Source organism: Cyprinus carpio, unplaced genomic scaffold (assembly GCF_018340385.1).
Source record: "Cyprinus carpio isolate SPL01 unplaced genomic scaffold, ASM1834038v1 S000006548, whole genome shotgun sequence".
NCBI classification, from domain to species: Eukaryota; Metazoa; Chordata; class Actinopteri; order Cypriniformes; family Cyprinidae; genus Cyprinus; species Cyprinus carpio.
Window position 1 is genome coordinate 400,280 of NW_024879211.1, and position 18,126 is coordinate 418,405.

Below are 18,126 nucleotides of genomic sequence, written 5' to 3' on the forward strand. Positions count from 1 at the left end.
GTAAGTACGTTTTCATATTTAAAGAATTTACCACTGATGACAGTATAAGTCATTATAATCAGTAATAATGTCCCCACTGGATGCAACAAAATGCCTTGTTTATAATGGGTTTTATTGGTTTTGTCTTTGTCTAGCATGGCATGGTAAGGGGGTGTAACATTTACGTCACATCCTTGAGGAATTTGGCCAATCACAACGCACTGGATAGCTGGCCAATGAGTGTACACCTTGCTATCCAGAACGAAGAGCTTTGTAAAATTCGACGCGTTTCAGAAAGGTGGGGCATAAAGGAGCAACAATAATTTACATTAGATGTGGAAAATAATGATTTTTGAACCTCAAACCACAAAAAATTTATACACCAAATAATGTTCTTTGTAGCAACGTCATATTACCCCTTTAATATGGATTATACAGAGGTGAGATGAAAAGAAAATATTTTTAATTATAATTTAATTATAATTAAATTTAATATAATTTATATAATATAATATAATATAATATAATATAATAATATAATATACTTTTTTAAAGAGAGTCAGTTCACCTCAGAGATAGTTACATAAACTCCCCCCACAAATGTATCGTGATTCATTTAATCTCAACTGATTTGAATAGTCACATATTTATATCGGTTTTCAACCAGCTCGCTACATCGCTGGCATCATTACATCCCTATTTACTACTGACACTGAGTGACATACAGCACCAAAAGATGAAGGTAATGCACTGGTTTAGAATATAACCTTGTAAGAACATATTCAGGGTTCCTACAGGTTTCTTTAAGTTAAATTCAAGTCTTTTTAAGACCTTTTTAAGACCATTTATATAAAAAATTAATGCCTATTTCACGTCCCTACCAGCAAAGAAAAACAAAATCCTTGAACTTGTGTTCATTTATTTTTCAAATGTGGAATGGGTAAAAGATAAGTCAAGCAGGTTTGAAAAATAAAAACATTTCAATAGGCCACAAGAAAGTTTGCAGAACAATGTTGTTTTTTTAACATTAGCTAGCTACTTATTCCATGCTGTTGAATATGGGGAACTGAGAGACCCCTGAACAATAAACATCGAAAATCAGAACTCAACAATAAATTAAATTAAGAAACAGTCAACTCCTTAGCTCTTCACTCAGGGAAGCAATCTCTTTATCAAGGTTGTCCACTGGTTTCAACCAATGACTGAAAGAGTTTTTATCCAGCCACGCTTCATTAAATTTACATTTCCCCATAACCTCAGAATGAAATTGGTAGCTAGCTAACGTAACAACAAACGTTAAAAATATAACGGCGTCAGTCAACCTTTCCTGTGGAATGCTGAGATTTTCTTTGATTTTTCGCGCTTCTCCTTTGCTTGTTGCTTGAGGTCTGTGTTGTGTTGTGTTGTTTTGCAGTCTATAGCCCCTTTCACACTGCGATTCCGGCAAATACACGGGTAATGTGTCCCGGCATTTGTACCCGGGTCGCTAGATTTTGCACTTTCACACTGCCAGTGATTACCCGGAATATGTGCGTGCGTTTCACACACAACCCGTAAAGATCCCATGAAGACATGTGATATCAGGGTGTGACGTGTAATGTACGAGTCGAAAACGCTAGGCACGTTAACTTTCACTTAAGCTCTCGAACGATCTCAGCTTCAGCGCCGAAATTGAGGAACTAACTGAGCTCTGCTTTGTTACAGTTTTTGCACATATTTGTTTCGTCGCGAACGTTGATCTGCCTTCAAAACACGCTAAAAGAGTCGCGCGATAACGCGCGTCATCACTACGCCTACGACACGGTATGGTTGTGGTGCTGCAGTGCGTGATCTTCATTTACTGAAGGCATCACGTGTTCGCAGTATTTTGTACTGTGACCCGGGGCTGCGTTGCGTTCTCAATTATTGGTTCCGCCACTCTTTATTTATACTACGTCATTTAATCAAAATAATTGTGGTTGACAAATGAAACTTTTGAGGAAAATTACAATACGGAGAAGTTAAATACAGCACAAATTTTAAGACCCAGATATCAAAATTCAAGACTTTTTAAAGTCTTTTTAAGGTATTATTTCCAAATTAATAAATTCAATACTTTTAAGGCTTTTTTAAGACCCCGCGGGAACCCTGATACTGTGCTGCTTCAGTCTACTGCAGGTTCAGTCTATTACTGGGAAAAGATACATTGTTTTAAAAGTAGCTGAGCTACTGGATAAGCTGCTAAAAATGTAGTTACGTTACTTGTAGCTAGCTGCTGCCCAAAACTGGGATTAACTTTAAACATTATTTATGTTCAGGGATGTTAATGTTAGTAAAGCACTTTTAAGGATAAGTTGAAATAAAAATCAATTACAGACATGTAATAACTCACATTTCACATTATATAAAATAAAGTGATTGTTAGATATTGTTGCATAATACGGACTGCAGCTACGGACTGCAGCTTTAAGTGATAGCAGTGTATGGTTTCCATTGTTTTTTAACTAATTTTTAAAATTAATAAATAATTTTGTTCAGAGTACTTCTGTACTATGTTTCAGTACAGCTGGACATTTTTGTGACATTTTAGATCAAATGAGTGAGCTCAACTTTGAGAATGAAAACCAACCTGTTTGTTTCTCAGTATCTTCATGTTTGACTCTGAATGTTTCTTCAATCTTCATGTCTTCATGCTCCTCTTTAATAAAGGCCATCTTTATAACAGTGTGTCATGTGGATCTCAGTTGAGTTTTTCTGTTTAAGATGAGAATAATTAACTGTAGAAAAATAAGTCCAAACTAAATCTCTGTCTGCGTCTCAATCTGCTCCCTAGTTCAGTAGTTTCTGCACACTGGTGAGGGAGTCAGTCAGAGTGAGAGATAATGGACTTAAATCACCTGAAGAGAGAAAAAAATAAAATAAAATAAAATAAAAGGTTATTATTTGTAATAAGATTATTTGGTATTTACTGATTTGTAGATTATATTCAATAGATTACACTTTGATGAAACATTTGTAGATGGTTTATAAAAGTTATCATTACTAACTCTTTTTTTAAAATGAAAAAAAAAAAAAATAGTGGTGGAAATTTTGATTCTTTAAAGAGATTCGTTCATTTTCAGTTTGTTCACCAAAATGATTTGTTCAGATTCGTTCACTGATTCGTTCAGTGACCATTTCTTCATATTACACAAAATATGCCAGCATGTGGCGAAAAAGAGTGTCTTATGTGTTGTCTTAAGTCAACGAACGTATTCACTTGTTACAAAAACTGATTTAGCTTTATTAAAATGTGTGCATAATCGCATTCAATAAATAAAGTCTAAAGTCGTTCAGATGAACAAAGCACGAGGTTTTCTTGCATAATTAGCATTTTAATTGTTTGGTCAGACAGTTCGTATATTATATATTCACATTCATAAATCGGGGATTAAACGTGGAGTTATGTTCTGTATGCTAAATATGAAAACAAGCGTATGTGTGCAGTAGCCTCCCTAAGACTGCGCTTTGCATTTTGTGAGATTGACATGCTAAATGGCCGACTGACCCCGGTTTACTCTCATTCATTTTGTTCACGAACGAGATAAGCTATGTACCAGTTCATTTTCTTCACGAACGAGATGTACCAAATTATTCAACTCGTTCATGAACAACATGGGTACCAGTTCAGTAATTTCATTCACGAACAATAAGATCTCTCGATCTCGTTCAGACTGATGAAACTCGTTCAGTGAAGGGCGTATTCGTTCACTACATTCAACAAATCACATGCTCCGTCACATGTCATACTCGAAAGCTGTTGGCTCGAGGTTGAGTAATTCTTTGACAGGATGAAACGGTTCACAGAGCTACCCGGTTCACCGAGCTGCGCATGCGCTGCTGTGGAGTGAGGAACTTCAGTGAACCAGAAATATGAGTCAGTGGATTACGAGAACAATTCGTTCACCTAAAAGATTTGTTCAAAAATAACGATTCGTTCATGAACGACACATCACTAGAAAAAACTACAACAAAATAAAAACATGTACAATTAAAACAAGAAATTCAAACAAAATGAATAAACAAAATAAAAAATAAATGAACTATACAGATATGCAAGTTGGCAAGAATACAAAGAAAAAACAACTAAATATCAATAATCCAAAAGACAAAGTATATACATTCACTTTTTAAATAACTTGAAATCTTTAGCACATAAAATTATCTTTAATTTTTTTTCAATAAATCATTAATAATTTTTTTAGAATCCATATATGAATGAAAATTAACCATAAAAACCTTCAAACAAGGATTAGAATAATTTATTTTACTTTTATGGATATGAAATTTACCAAATAAAATCATAAGATTCAGCATAAAGTTTACAGATATACTTTTTGATTCAAAATAAAATAAAACATCTTTTGAAGTCAAATCACAACTATAACCAGTTTTCTCTGACAAACAAAGATAAATCTTCACAAAAAATGCTAGTTATAACATTCATAAAAAAATATGTACCAATTTTTCTGGCTGATCTGAAACAAAATGAAGAGTTTCCATCAATACACATTTTGACACGAGTATAATTACTAACATAAATGCTGTGAAGGATTTTCAAATATTCCTAAGTTTGTTAGAAATACAAAAGAAATCGAAAAGGGAGTGACCAAGCTTTTTTCCACATAATATCTGTGAAGCAAACATTCCAGAAAAAATTTCCGCTAGAATTTAGGTCTCTACTTTTATAAAATAATTGTTTAATAAATTTATTTGTACACTTTTTACTGTTGTAGGGATATCCCACCCCAAAATGAAAATTTTGTCATTAATCACTTACCCCCATTTCGTTCCAAACCCGTAAAAGCTTTGTTCATCTTCAGAACACAATTTAAGATAAATCACAGTGACGAGGTCCAGGAAAGTATGAAAAGCATCGTCAGAATATCTTATCTGCCATCAGTGGTTCAACCGTAACGTTATGAAGCGATGAGAATACTTTTTGTAAGCGAATAAGACTTTTTTTTATGACTTTATTCAACAATTTGTCTCCTCTGTCCCCACTACACAAGGATTCATTTCTGTGTGTATTTAAGCTTTGATTTGAATGAAGTGCACGTGCATCAAAAGGTGCAGCCAGAGACACAGAGGAGAAAAAATTGTTGAATAAAGTCATAAAAAAGTTTTATTCGGCTACAGAAAGTATTCTCATCACTTCATAACGTTATGGTTGAATCACTGATGGCAGATGGACTATTCTGACGGTGCTTTTCTTATCTTTTATGGACCATGACAGTATTATTTCTTTGGCAGTCTATGGGACAGTCTCAAGCCTCCCGGTTTTCATCCAAAATATCTTAAATTGTGTTTTGAAGATGAACGGAGCTTTTACGGGTTTGGAACGAAATGGGGTAAGTGATTTAATGACAAAATTTTCATTTTGGGGTGAAGTATCTTTTTAATGTCAACCCCATTTAAACAAAGTACAGGTTTAGATCGTCAGATATTATATGACAACATATGACTTCAGTAGACCTGTGGGAATGGCTTTTATGCCAGAATTATATTCTTTATATTTAATTAGAAATAACATTTTATTGGTCTAAAATGTCGGATAAAAAATAAATACCTTTATCCATCCAGCTTTGTCAATAAAAAGATTTCCGGTAAACTGTAATATAAGCTTTATTCCACAGGATTACTCCATGTGGGCAAAAGTTGTGTACATAGCATTACTTTTAAACCTTAAGAGCTTGTTGATGGACATTAGACAATGCCACAGGTTATTTATCAATGGAGTAATTATGGAGAAACGCAATCCTCCAACCTTTTTGAAAATATTGTATGGTATAAAAAAAACATGGAGTCTGAAGTAGGCTGATTCTCTTACTAAAATAAATGAACTTTTCCACGACATTCTAATTTATTGAGATGCACCTGTATATAAAACTAACAAATAAATTAAAATAAAATAAAGAAATGCCTTGTTAAATCACAGTAACTTAAATATACCAAATAAATACATACTCCGCTTTTTTGTTTGTACCCTCCTTAATGGTGCTTCTATAGAGATCTAATACCTAATAGATATCTAAAAGAGGTTTCTGGTTGCTGTATTGACAATGATTAATATGAAACTTAACAAGTATAATCAAGAGATTGATAATATTTATTATTAGGTAATACCCAAACTTTCCTCCAATTAATATTTCCAATAAACTCAGACCAATAGAAAATATCACTTGGTTTACAAACAATTTCTTAAAAAAAAAAAAAAAATAAAAAACGTATAGCTTTATTATTATTATTTTTTTATAGATGAAAAACAAATTCTGGCACAGAAAGTGAAGTAAAGAAGCATGTTTAGAGTCTGAAAAACCTCTACTAAAGACACAATACTAGAAGAGATAGCTCCAGTTACAGAGGAATATTCTTTTGGGGTTACAGGGAAATAAAATATGAAAGAAATTCATCATAAGTCATTAAATACACCTGAGAATTCAACAACTGTCCTACCAAAAGAATCCCTTTATCAAACCAGGTTTTCATAAAATATACTCTTGTGATTATACAGAATAATACAATTATTCCAGGATATAATACTGGTGTGGAGAAAAACTGTGCTTGTAAATTAATTTTAACAGACAGTTTTTAATTTTGTAATCACACATTAACAAAAAAAAACGAGAGACCACTAAGTTGGTCAAAAACAGTACTAGACTCTGTATTCCACACAGAAGAAGAGTCAGGGGTTTTTTTTCCAAAAAAAATAATTCAGTTTCATTTTGAAAAGTGTATTTTAAGATAGAAAAATCTAAATAATCAAGACCACCATTTTTATATGAATTAACTAGGGCTGCGCGATATTGAAAAAAATTGCAATATGCGATACCTTGTTCACACAAAAAAAATAATTTTAAATCATTATAAACACACAACTTAACTAATTTTTTCCATACACTTTTACTTTTTAAGTACTTCTTCATATACCACAACAAAAACTATAGTCTGAGAAAGTTCAGACAGATTAAAGGATTAAAGTGAACAGTCAGTTTAAAAAAAAGAAATGCACAATTTACAAGCGTAGACAAAATAAACAGTAGTATTCAGGTAGAGAAATGTAATGAATAAGTGTGAAGTAACACTGTACTGTGTTCACTGTATTAATTAAATTTAGATGAATCTTTGTCAGAGAGCTGTTTTGTTGTTTGATTAACATTAGTGACACATTCATGTCTCTTAAAAACCGACCGCGCGGATCCAGTATTTGATTTCTTTCTCAGCTGTTTACATTCATTAAAAACATAACTGACTGTTTATGAGAAAGATCGTCGAGATTCGTGATTCTGTGTTTTATGTTCAAACATGAGGAGATGCGAAAGACGAGACACCAAAGAGTTGTTTTCTGAAACTTACTGCACTTAATAACTCTTTTTAACGTCGAGCACTTCTCTGATAAATGTGTTTAGAGATACCTTCAGAGCACAAGCTTTAAGAGATAAATCCCTCTGTAACCAAATATTAAATCTGCTCTTTTCTGATCACAGGATTAATATTTAGTGAGATTCTGTCCTGTTCACTTCTAGAAACAGACAAAACTAAACAGATCGAGCATCCTTTACGAGGATATTACAAATGGATTTGTCTTCACGACAAACTATTCACATTTTTGTAAATTCAGGCAAAGACCTGAGGCACTTTAAAAACAAATCTAAAAACAAGTACTTGATGATGAACTGATTCAGATTCAGAGAGAGATGAGCACCGTTTCTGTTACTCTTGCGCTTTACAAGCACAAAATACCCTTCATTAATAACACTTAATAAAGCATTACAGTAACACAGTCGGTAACAATTCATTTCTAAGTTTTATACAATAATTCTCCGGAGTAGTAGTTATATCGATTTAAACACATTAAATGATTAAAATCACATACCTTTCTGCAGCCGAATCACAGACGCGGGAGCGCGCGCAGCCTTATGACGTCACATCGCCAGAGCAGAATAAAAGATTCCTGTTCGTGAAATGAATTGAATGAACTGCAGAGCTGACAAAAGACCAAAACTGATCTTGATCTCCAAATTACAGGACTGGAAAGAACTTATGAATATTTCAAACTCATAGAGATTTTATAGAACAAAATTAAATTTGTGGCTGCAGAGAGCTTTAACTATTTTATTTTGAGAACTGAAACTGAATCTTTATGCCAGTGTATTAATCTTATTCCCTTTTCAGTTTCTCCCAAAATATAAAGGCAATTAATCAAAGTTCAGCTTTATCTGTTTTAAAGTGAATTTCATTACTGAGTACTGAGACTGTACATTGATGGTTGATTTTGACTGTCTGAATGGTCAAATCTTTCATTAAAATGGTTAAAATAATTTCTTCTAAACATTAATGAAATCATAAATGTGATTTATATTTCCCCAGACTAACTTTATCAAAATTGGCAGTATATAATTTGTGCTAAAATTATAATGTAAACAAGCTAACTGTTAAGATCTCAATGATTGGAAATTGATTTACAAAAACATCACTTTCATGAAAAACAAAACACACTGAAAATTAACAACAAGGATTGGATGAAAGAATAATATGGTCTGACTTTGATCTTTTTCACTGGTAATGTTCTTTTACATGAATGAGCGTTTGCAGTCATGGCCTAATGGTTAAAATCTCAGACCTGTAACCACAAGGTCGTGGGTTCGAGTCTCAGTATGAGTTTGAGTTGTCGGTAGGTGGTTACTGATTTAACAAGCCGTTGGGCAGAATTTCATCTAGTAGATACGACTGCTGGAAGAGAGCGAGTTCTGTTACTTTAGCCACTGCACAGTTTATAATATTTGACTCCTTTAGTCCGTCTCTAATCACCAGATGCAGTGAATGAACAAAGCACTGCAAGCACTGTTTCTGACAGCTGGAGTGAATCGTCTCAATATCAGCAATGTGTGCTTCTTGTAGTTCTTCCAAATCTTCATCGCCATCGGCCTCATTTATGTTCAGGAAACAAAACCGTGAAGGGCTTTTTTCTATATTCGCTGCATTACCCACACAATATAATCTATTTTATGTTTAATGCCAGAACAGTCACAGATTAATTCAAATGTCTCCCGTGTGTGATTCAGAGAATCTGTCGCAGCTAAGAAGAACTGATCTACAGTCTTGGACATTATCTTCTCTCTAGGGTCATGTGATGTGCTGTTACTCCCAGGAAGCCCCTCATGGTCCCGTCTACAGTATGTCTACAGTAACAGACACAAACTCAGTCTTCTCCAGACTACTTTTGACTGTAGCCTCTTTAATATTTGTCAGGTCATGAAGGCATCTGTCCAAACTGGTGCTATAACTGGACTGTATTTACTGTCCACTACTGACATGAAGGTCCTGAAGTGAGGGGTCGTCCACGAAGGACAGAGGCAGGTTACAGGAAATGATCAGATCCTGTACAACAGCTTCTGTTACGTTCTTCTGCCTGGGATGACTTTGGCTGTATATTTGGATACCCGTGCTGCTCAAGAACGGAGTCAATGCTGCTCTGAACAGCTGATCCTGTGCTGGCTGCTTTGCTTTGGTGAATTCAGCGAACTTGGAATAAACAAGATTTGCATTTAAAGTCAGCATGAAATCAAAATTGAAAATTATTTTATTTAATGGAATACTGTAGTGTTTATTATAAATATTTTATCCATGCACTTCATTACTTTTTTTAAATTCATGTTCCCTAGTAATCTTTAATCAGTAATGTTGACCTCCCCTCAAAACGACTCATCTTCTCTTCTGGTCAGGAGATACGGGGCGAGGGAGAGCTAGTGACGTGAGGGGATAAACACTGCATCAGATCTGCCTCCATTTGTTAGCAACGCCCCAACTTCCAACGATCCAATCAATTCCCAAAGGACGAAATCAAGTCCTGCCCTCTCATTTCAGAGACCGTCTCAGTCGGATAGACGTCACAGTAGAGAAAAAGACAATCTCTCTCTCCGACTTCAGACCTGCTCGGGAGCTCTGGACTGTGTGTCATCTGAAGGCAGGCAGTCCAGAGCACACAGGATTCTGTGAAGCTGTGGCCTGTAATCCAGACAGGTCCCCTCTGCATGTGAGGACAGTGTGCTGAATGCAGGAGTGGCAAGCTGCTGGGAATGCATAACTTTTGAACATCCCAGAAGAAGATAAACAAATTAAGTTGACCTGGTATGCATGGAAAACAACAGGAGGGCTGCCAAATAAGGTCCAGATGAGCTGCACACTAGGTGATGTAATTAATTTTCTCAAGACAGCGGCTACAAAATTTGTGCATCACTGTTTTGTGAAAAGAGAGCAAAGCACATTTTTCCAGGCCAAAAAATTTGCAGGCAAAAACATCAGACCGTTAATACTGATGTCCTCTGCAGACAGGTGACAGATGCTGCTTCATTTGGAGCTTTCTGCAAGGAAGAGGTACCCAAGAAAACATCAACATCAAAACTCATTAAATCCACCGAAAATCACAGATTTTACACAGTATCATAAGCTGGATGAGAGATGGGCCATCACCACTCAATCAGTCCATCACATGGAGCCAGTCTCGGAAATCACATCTGCTGAAAGTTTAAAGTCCTGAACTCCAGTCCTCTGAGCGTCAGTCAACAGCTGCAAAGAACATCAAACAACTGGAGATTGTGTCTTGGTCCAGTTCAAGACAAGCAAATCATTCAGGCAGTTTGTCAGACTTGTTAATTACTGAGAGCAGGAGGTGCCTCTGGAACACCAGATACAGACCAGATACAGCCTTTCCTTGGTTACTGCTGCTGTAAAACAAAGCTGCGCTCGCTGAGACACCTGCTTTTAATATGAACTATACAGAGACCAGATGAAAAGAAAATAACACGTACACTTTCCTGGAAGACAGTCGGCTCCCCTCAGAAACACATTCATACTGCTTAAATGTGAATTATACAGAGACAAGATGAGATGAAAAAAAAAATACCATCTAAACCCAAATCATCTGCTACAGTATTTTCTCTGTGCGTGCGTCTTCGTGTCTCTGGTCTGTGTTAACGGGCATTAACGGACTTCATATTTTCACATAAATGACATTTGGAAAATGACTGCATTGCAACACAGTTTGTGCAACAAGTACAGAACAGAGAGTTGCAATAAGGCAAAAAACTGCCAGTTGGCGATCGCGTAAAGGTCAAAGTATATTGCCACACCGTCGGCATTACGTTATTTTCGTCATCAAGAGGGACTTTGCGGACAGCCGCACACCCCGTGTACTGCACGTGTCGAGCTCATCCGTCCACGCTCATCCTGTGGTTGAGTATACTTTTGAAAGCTGTGCGGCTGCCGCGGCTGTGCGCGAGATGGAAAGGAATGCTGAATGTGAAGTGTACTCGGGTCATCCTTAAAGGCCAGCTGCACCCCGTGGTACTTGCGGCATGTGAGTGTCGAGCTCATCTTTCCGCGGCTGTCCGTGAGACAGAAATGATCGCTGAATGAGAAGTGTACCTGGGCCTTAAATTCGGCCATCCTAAACACACAGGTGACTGACCGCTCGCTCGCACCAACAGGAGGAGGAGGAGGAGGGGTCAGTGTTTACTCTCTACACTACACTCAGTCTGAGGGGATTCCTACTCTCTCCGTCTTTGAGGAGACATGGAAAACAGAGCATTACCGCAGGAACGGTATAATGGAAAATATTAGTGGTTTTGAAACCGTGAAATGTTCCAAGTCGCGGTATACCTTGACACCGGTAATCGGCCCATGCCTCCACCTGACCGAGTGATTGAGACTTTCAACCCAGAAGCAGACAACAGAGGGAGGTATCACTGCAGAGGCAGTCTTTGCAGAATAGAAAAAGGAAAAAAATAGAAGTCATCTAATTAATCACATTTGTACTCAATTATTTGATATTTTGCATGCTTGTTTTGCCTTGATTGATGTTTTACATTAGCTTGCACATTCCTTGATAATTTAATAAATGTAAAAGTAAGGACTATGTCTACAATTAATTAATTTTAATATTCACGATGATTCAGTTTGCTCACCTTTTTTGGACATCTGCTTCTTGTTGCTTCCAAAATCATCAACGCTTTACAAATGTTGGCCTATGTAAAAAAAAAAAAAGTTAATGTTGTCAATGATTTATCTTTCATATTTATTTTTCATACAGATCGTTTTTGCTGCATTAATCTTCTTAACATCCAAATCCAATGTTCTTCAGACACAGGCTTACACGCTAACAAGTGGACAATACCGGTTTTCCACTGTGGGGCCAGTGTGAACCAGTGCTTTAAACAGGCCGGCGGGGCTAATAGTGCTGCGTTTCCACCGTTGGGCCTGAAACTCTGCTGTGCTTTCATTAAAACCCACCCTTTACACACCTCTCAGGGAACATCACGCAAACCCCATCATTTCACCAACAAAAGAGACGTTATCAGAAATCTAACTAGAAATAAGTCATGGGAAACATGCGCGATCACCAAACGAACACGATAAAAGCATTTGTTTGCATGCTTTGTTAAAATATTAAATCTAAAAGCATTAATGTTTACTATAATAAATGAATACATCAGGTCTGTTTCTGTTTATTTGTAGTCACAATAGCCTTGTATATCACATTTAGAAAGTATGATCATTTCTACATTTTTATAAAAGCTCCTGAACAAAAAACATTGTTATATTTTTATGACATATACGAGGAGCTAAACTCTGTTTCTGTTTATTTGACAGATAGAATATGTTACTAAATAAATACACAATTGTGATAGAGAATAAGAAGCTGTGGTAATGTTAATGCCTAGCGTGTACAGTCTGGCATCACTTATGATAAATTTTCTGCCTTGTATGGTGATTATAATCCACAGCTGATTGAGTTGTTTCAAACACTCGCTGCTGACTGAAAGTGAGTTTTGCAGCTCAACTTATTTCAAAAAGTGTTTAATGCTGGTGTTATAGCTGTTATCTTTCTAAAATGATCCGCGGCGCTGACGCGCTCCAGATAGGTGGACTCTCCAGATGCGGGTCATAACCACTCCTCTAGCCCCAGCTGGTCCACGTTGGCCCAAGGTTTTCATCGGGCCAAAAAACCCGGGCCGCTGGCCCCGAGGAAGCACCGCCGAGGCACGATCAAGCCCCGGAAGTGACAGTGGAAACACGACTGGCCCTGGCACGCACTAGCACGCCCGCTTTTGGCCCGACAGTGGAAACACGGCTATTGATTAGTTAATCAAGCATCAAAAAGAAAAACAGAAAATCACTCGCTGCTGCTCTTGACTGAAAAACTTAGTACCCTGAAAATTTAGCTAAATTTTCTTCACCGTCTCGAAGTCCCACGGAGGAGCTCCGGAAGGATATAAAGGAGGGAACGATGACACTGAAAGACGAGAGAGGGCCCAGGCCTGGACTTTACTTTTGTGTGCAGCAGTCTTCTGTGAGGGGCTGCTGCTTTCCTTTCCTTTCGTGTTTGTTAATTTATTAAAGTGGTTTTCAATGTTCAACGGTTCCCACCTCCTTCTTCTCGTGACTACGAACATTTGTTACAGTCGCTACTGCACTTGACCCAAGGTTAAAGACCAGGGGCCGTATGGTATAAACCACTCAGAGTATTAAAGTTCAGTCTTAATAGTGTGTTAAAACTCTAAGAAAGATGTAATTTTACTCTATTCCTCGACTGAAGAAGGAGAGTTGATTCATAAGCTTTCCTAAGTGTTAGGACTGGGTCCTCAGCTCCTAATTATTTAAGAGAGCTGGAGAGGTTAGGGAGTAAACAAGATGGCAGCGAAGAGGAGGAGACACACACTTTCCAATGAAGATATGATATACTTAGTGTTATATGATGATATAGAGTTGATTAAAATTATCAAACTGATGGTCAGGATACTCAATTCTTCTGTAACACTGACCAAGTAAGGAAATGTAATAACTTCTTTCCACTCTACAAATCATGCTCTATGACTGCGAAATAAAAGTAGTTAATTACATTTTTTGGCTGGAAAACTAGGAAAAATGCAGCAATACACTGGTGAAGTTAGTGCCACAATAGTGAAGACCCTGACTTACTGTGATATTCACCAACACACAACAGTGGCCAAAAGTGATGTGTGGAGTTTTTTTTTTATTTTATGACCCTACATTTCTATTAAACCATCAAAATACAAGGGAAAAAACATGACCAGTGCTGCCCAACTGATTTCAATTGAAAGCAGCTAAAACAGCTGCTAAATGTGCTTGATATAGTACATAATGGCAAGTTCACTGATCTATGAAATAAAATATAATATAGAATCATGGGAGAGTCTCGATCTAGATAAGGTTGTTTGTCCATAGAAATTGATTTGCTAGGCTTTTTGAAAAAATCTCAAAAGGGGCGTCACTAAACTGGCAAAACTGACATTGACTACAACATAATCAGTTATTAATAATATGTTGGTCCTCTTCTTGTTTTTGCATGTGTTCATAACTTCTTTGTATGACAGCATGCCAAAAATTATGACCGCATTGGCATGTTTTATTGCATTATTATTACAAATACAACCCATTGGATTCTAAGCAACTGTGCAATATGCTTACAAAATCTTAAAAAAAATTTTTTTTTAATTAATTTAAATTAAGGGTGCAAGGATTGACAAATGTCCTAGGCCAGCATCACTTTTGGCCACCTACTATCTGGCAGTTTCTTTGACTTTCCAAACTGACAGTCAAAGCTTTGCTGCAAAAACAAGCCACGTTCATAAGGATTGTGGGCTTTCCAGGAGTTGAACTCATGTTCACATCAGTGCTCCAACTGTAAACCAGGAGACATACCAACAGAAAACTATTGGTGCGTTCAAGTCATGTCATATACATGTATTTACGAGTTAAACGCACATGAACGCCATCACAAAGTCGTAATCACAAGTGGGAAACTCAGAATTTCTTTAAGCTCAGAGTTTCCGAGTTGGGGGTGTGTCAATGAGAAAAATGACAGATTCGATGGATGCAACGTCTGTTGTTGACGGCAATTTTTTAGTTTAAAATGTACGACAGGATTGCAATATAACAATTAAGAAGTTTTTATGCGATACAGATTAAAGTGGCTTCATAAATTATTTAAAAAAATAAAAAACGCAAAACACACCTGATGCAAATTCCGTTACCTCTTCATTTTCTATAAGCAGAGTTAACCAAACCCTGTTGTATTTTCTTTTAATTTATTAAAAAAAGCTACACCGCCATCTTGTGCCGACTGTAACGACTGAATGCACCCTCACGTCAACATCTTAGAATCAGTCTTACTCAGTTTTCACACTGCAAGCGTGAGCGGCGCTTGAAGCAGCACGTTTAGTGAAATACAGTGCGTCACTGCAGCTGCACCAGAGTATTCACACCGTTTTGTGTGGAAAACTTTAATTTTGTCCATCTCAAAAGTGTGCTGTCAGACTTTAATGAGCGTCAGCAGCACAGCAAAAATAGACTTGGTGCCGAAACCCCGCTTCACTGCTGCTCACGCGATGCTCACATGCTGCTCCTGTGCTGGTGTGTGTGAATGCACTCATTGATTAACATGCATGCTGAAAAAAACACAAAAACACAAAATTCCTACTTTGACTAAGATTTTGGGCCCGTATTCATGAAAAATCTTAGTGCTTAGAGTTTTCTCTTAGTAACAAAATTCTAAGAAATTTCTTAGAATGTGTTTTTGTTTCCTCTTAAAATTCAAAGAAATGTCCTAATCACTTATTTACATAATACTTTCACTTCCTTCACTTTTATTTCCTCTGCTCTACCACTATTTACATATGACCACCAGTGCTCCATCCTGAAGTACTCATGCTCACTTAATTTCACCTGCTTGTTTTCTCTACTCATTTTAATGCAATTGGGTTTTAAACTTTTCACTCCTATATCCCTCCAGACCAGACCAGAATATAATTTGAATTCCTTATTTCCTTCTTGTGATGGTGATAGTGAAAGGGAATCTGTATAAATAAGAAAAGGGGTTCCTTATTTGTACAGATTCCGTTTCACTATCACCATCACTACTTAAGTCTGGTTCACTTATCTTTTTTTTTTTTTTTTTTTTTTTTTTTCTTCTCCTACACTTCCCCCACCCCAGTCCACCAGTTTCCATCATATCTCCATTTTATCTTTACCCAGCCATGTTACTGGATATTCTGCTATTTTTTTTTTTACATGGATTCAAATTCTACCGTCCATGTGCTTTATCTGCCAGTGAATTGCCAGTAGAGGCCAGCAAGTAAAAGTGCAGGAAAACCTCACTCCTCTGATCTTAAGAGGCATCCTGCTCAGACTGAGTGAGGGGAGAAGAACCAGAAGGGTTAATGTGGTGATGATGACCCCAGATGGGAACCAAAAAACTTAAAGTGTCAACTAAATTCTTTAATGAATCTACCTGACTTTTATACCTGGAAATAAGACACACAACCGTTACCTAGAGGTGTTTCTTAAAAATTACCTACAAAACACAATAACAGAGTTCACCATGTTTAAATTAGTTTCTTTGCTGGGCGATATAGAGCAAAAAGTATCTCGATATATTTTGCTATATCTCGATATACGATATATATCTCGATATATCTTTACAGGAAAAATAACCCCCAAAAACTACTGTAAAAAACAAATATGCCCAAATATTACATGTTTAGGGCCCTATGAAATGTTTTATTTTTTTCTTCACCATATGTTTTATTGTTTACCTAATTCTGTGTTTAAGCAAGTGTAATTATTTAAATGCATAAAAAACAACTTAATTTGTTAAATTTTTTTCTTAAAATAGCCTTATGTGAAATGTTTTTTCCCCTCTGAAATTCTGTATTCACATTTTTCTGGTCATCTAATGAAGGCATAAAACATTCATTTAATTTAATCTTTTAATTATTGAAAATTAAGCAAACATTATTTTTTGGTAAACAAAGGGGATTTACTATTAAAAATAATACATGGAAGAAATGTTTGTGTGATTATTCCTTAAATAATGGTCGTTTCATATTAATATATTAGTAGTAGTAGTAGGCTATGTACATTCTGCTGAACAATAGGCTAGTAATAGATTTCCGGTAAATACTTTTATTTTGACGGGGTTTACCGTTACAGTTCTGTGTATGTGATGCTACAGTCTATGATATGATATATATGACGCTAGTTTTACTGAAATCAAATGGTCAGATGCTCATGAAATGACTCTCAGTGCATTTCTGAAGATGTTGTTCATGTGGTTCACATCCTCATTTAGTGAGAAGACAGACGCTGAAATCACCGCGAGCGTCACGCACGCTTCAGTGTGTGTAATAAAACGAAGAAGCGCTTTTTATGACTGGATTCCGCGATTCCGTCCGCGTTTTCTGCATTGCGGAAATCATAGGGCCCTACAGTAGACATCTGCCTGCTGTTCGCCCGACGCCTTAAAAACCGAGGTATCTCCATATAATGGAGCCAGTTGTCCTTTTTTTATACTAGTTCTGCAGCCTCAGGTCTGGTTGCGGACGACGCCATGTTCAACGCGAGGGGAGGGGGAACAAAATCAAGGAGGCGGGGGCGAGCACAGCACAGAGAAGAAAAACAAGCAAAGTGGCGGAATCAGAATTAAATAGAAAAACAATATATCGATATATACGATATGTCAAAATCCATATCGTGTTTACAAAATATCTCGATATATTTTAAATATCGAGATATCGCCCACCCCTTACCCTAGAGGTGTTTATTAATATTATTTGATAATTTATATAATTGAGTTTGATCTCTTCATTTACTTTAATGAAATGAAAACATGCAACACCTACATGTTAAAGGAATGAAAACATTCAGTACATATTTACATGGTAATGAAATAAAAACATTCACAACAGCACATCTCTTCATATTAACCAAGTTTACACCTTCAATTAAGATCTGATCGTAAATAGATATTTCTAATTACAATTGCAACGTGTTGAGCTTGTCCACTTTCGACCACTTAAAGAGGTAGTGGAAAACACATTTGACCGGCTTCCTGATATTGTATTCTACCTGTCAGATTGGCCTACCAGGGCTTACAGCGCATGCGCACATCCATATTGCATCCTTTTCTCAAGCTGAACAACAACAATTACTTTATTTGCATTACTGTAAGGGGTAGGTGTACACATTAATAAAACATTATTTGACAAATAGCATTTTTTGTTGTTGAATTGTACTATCTACTGTTTTAATGGGAGGTAGCAAAATCTG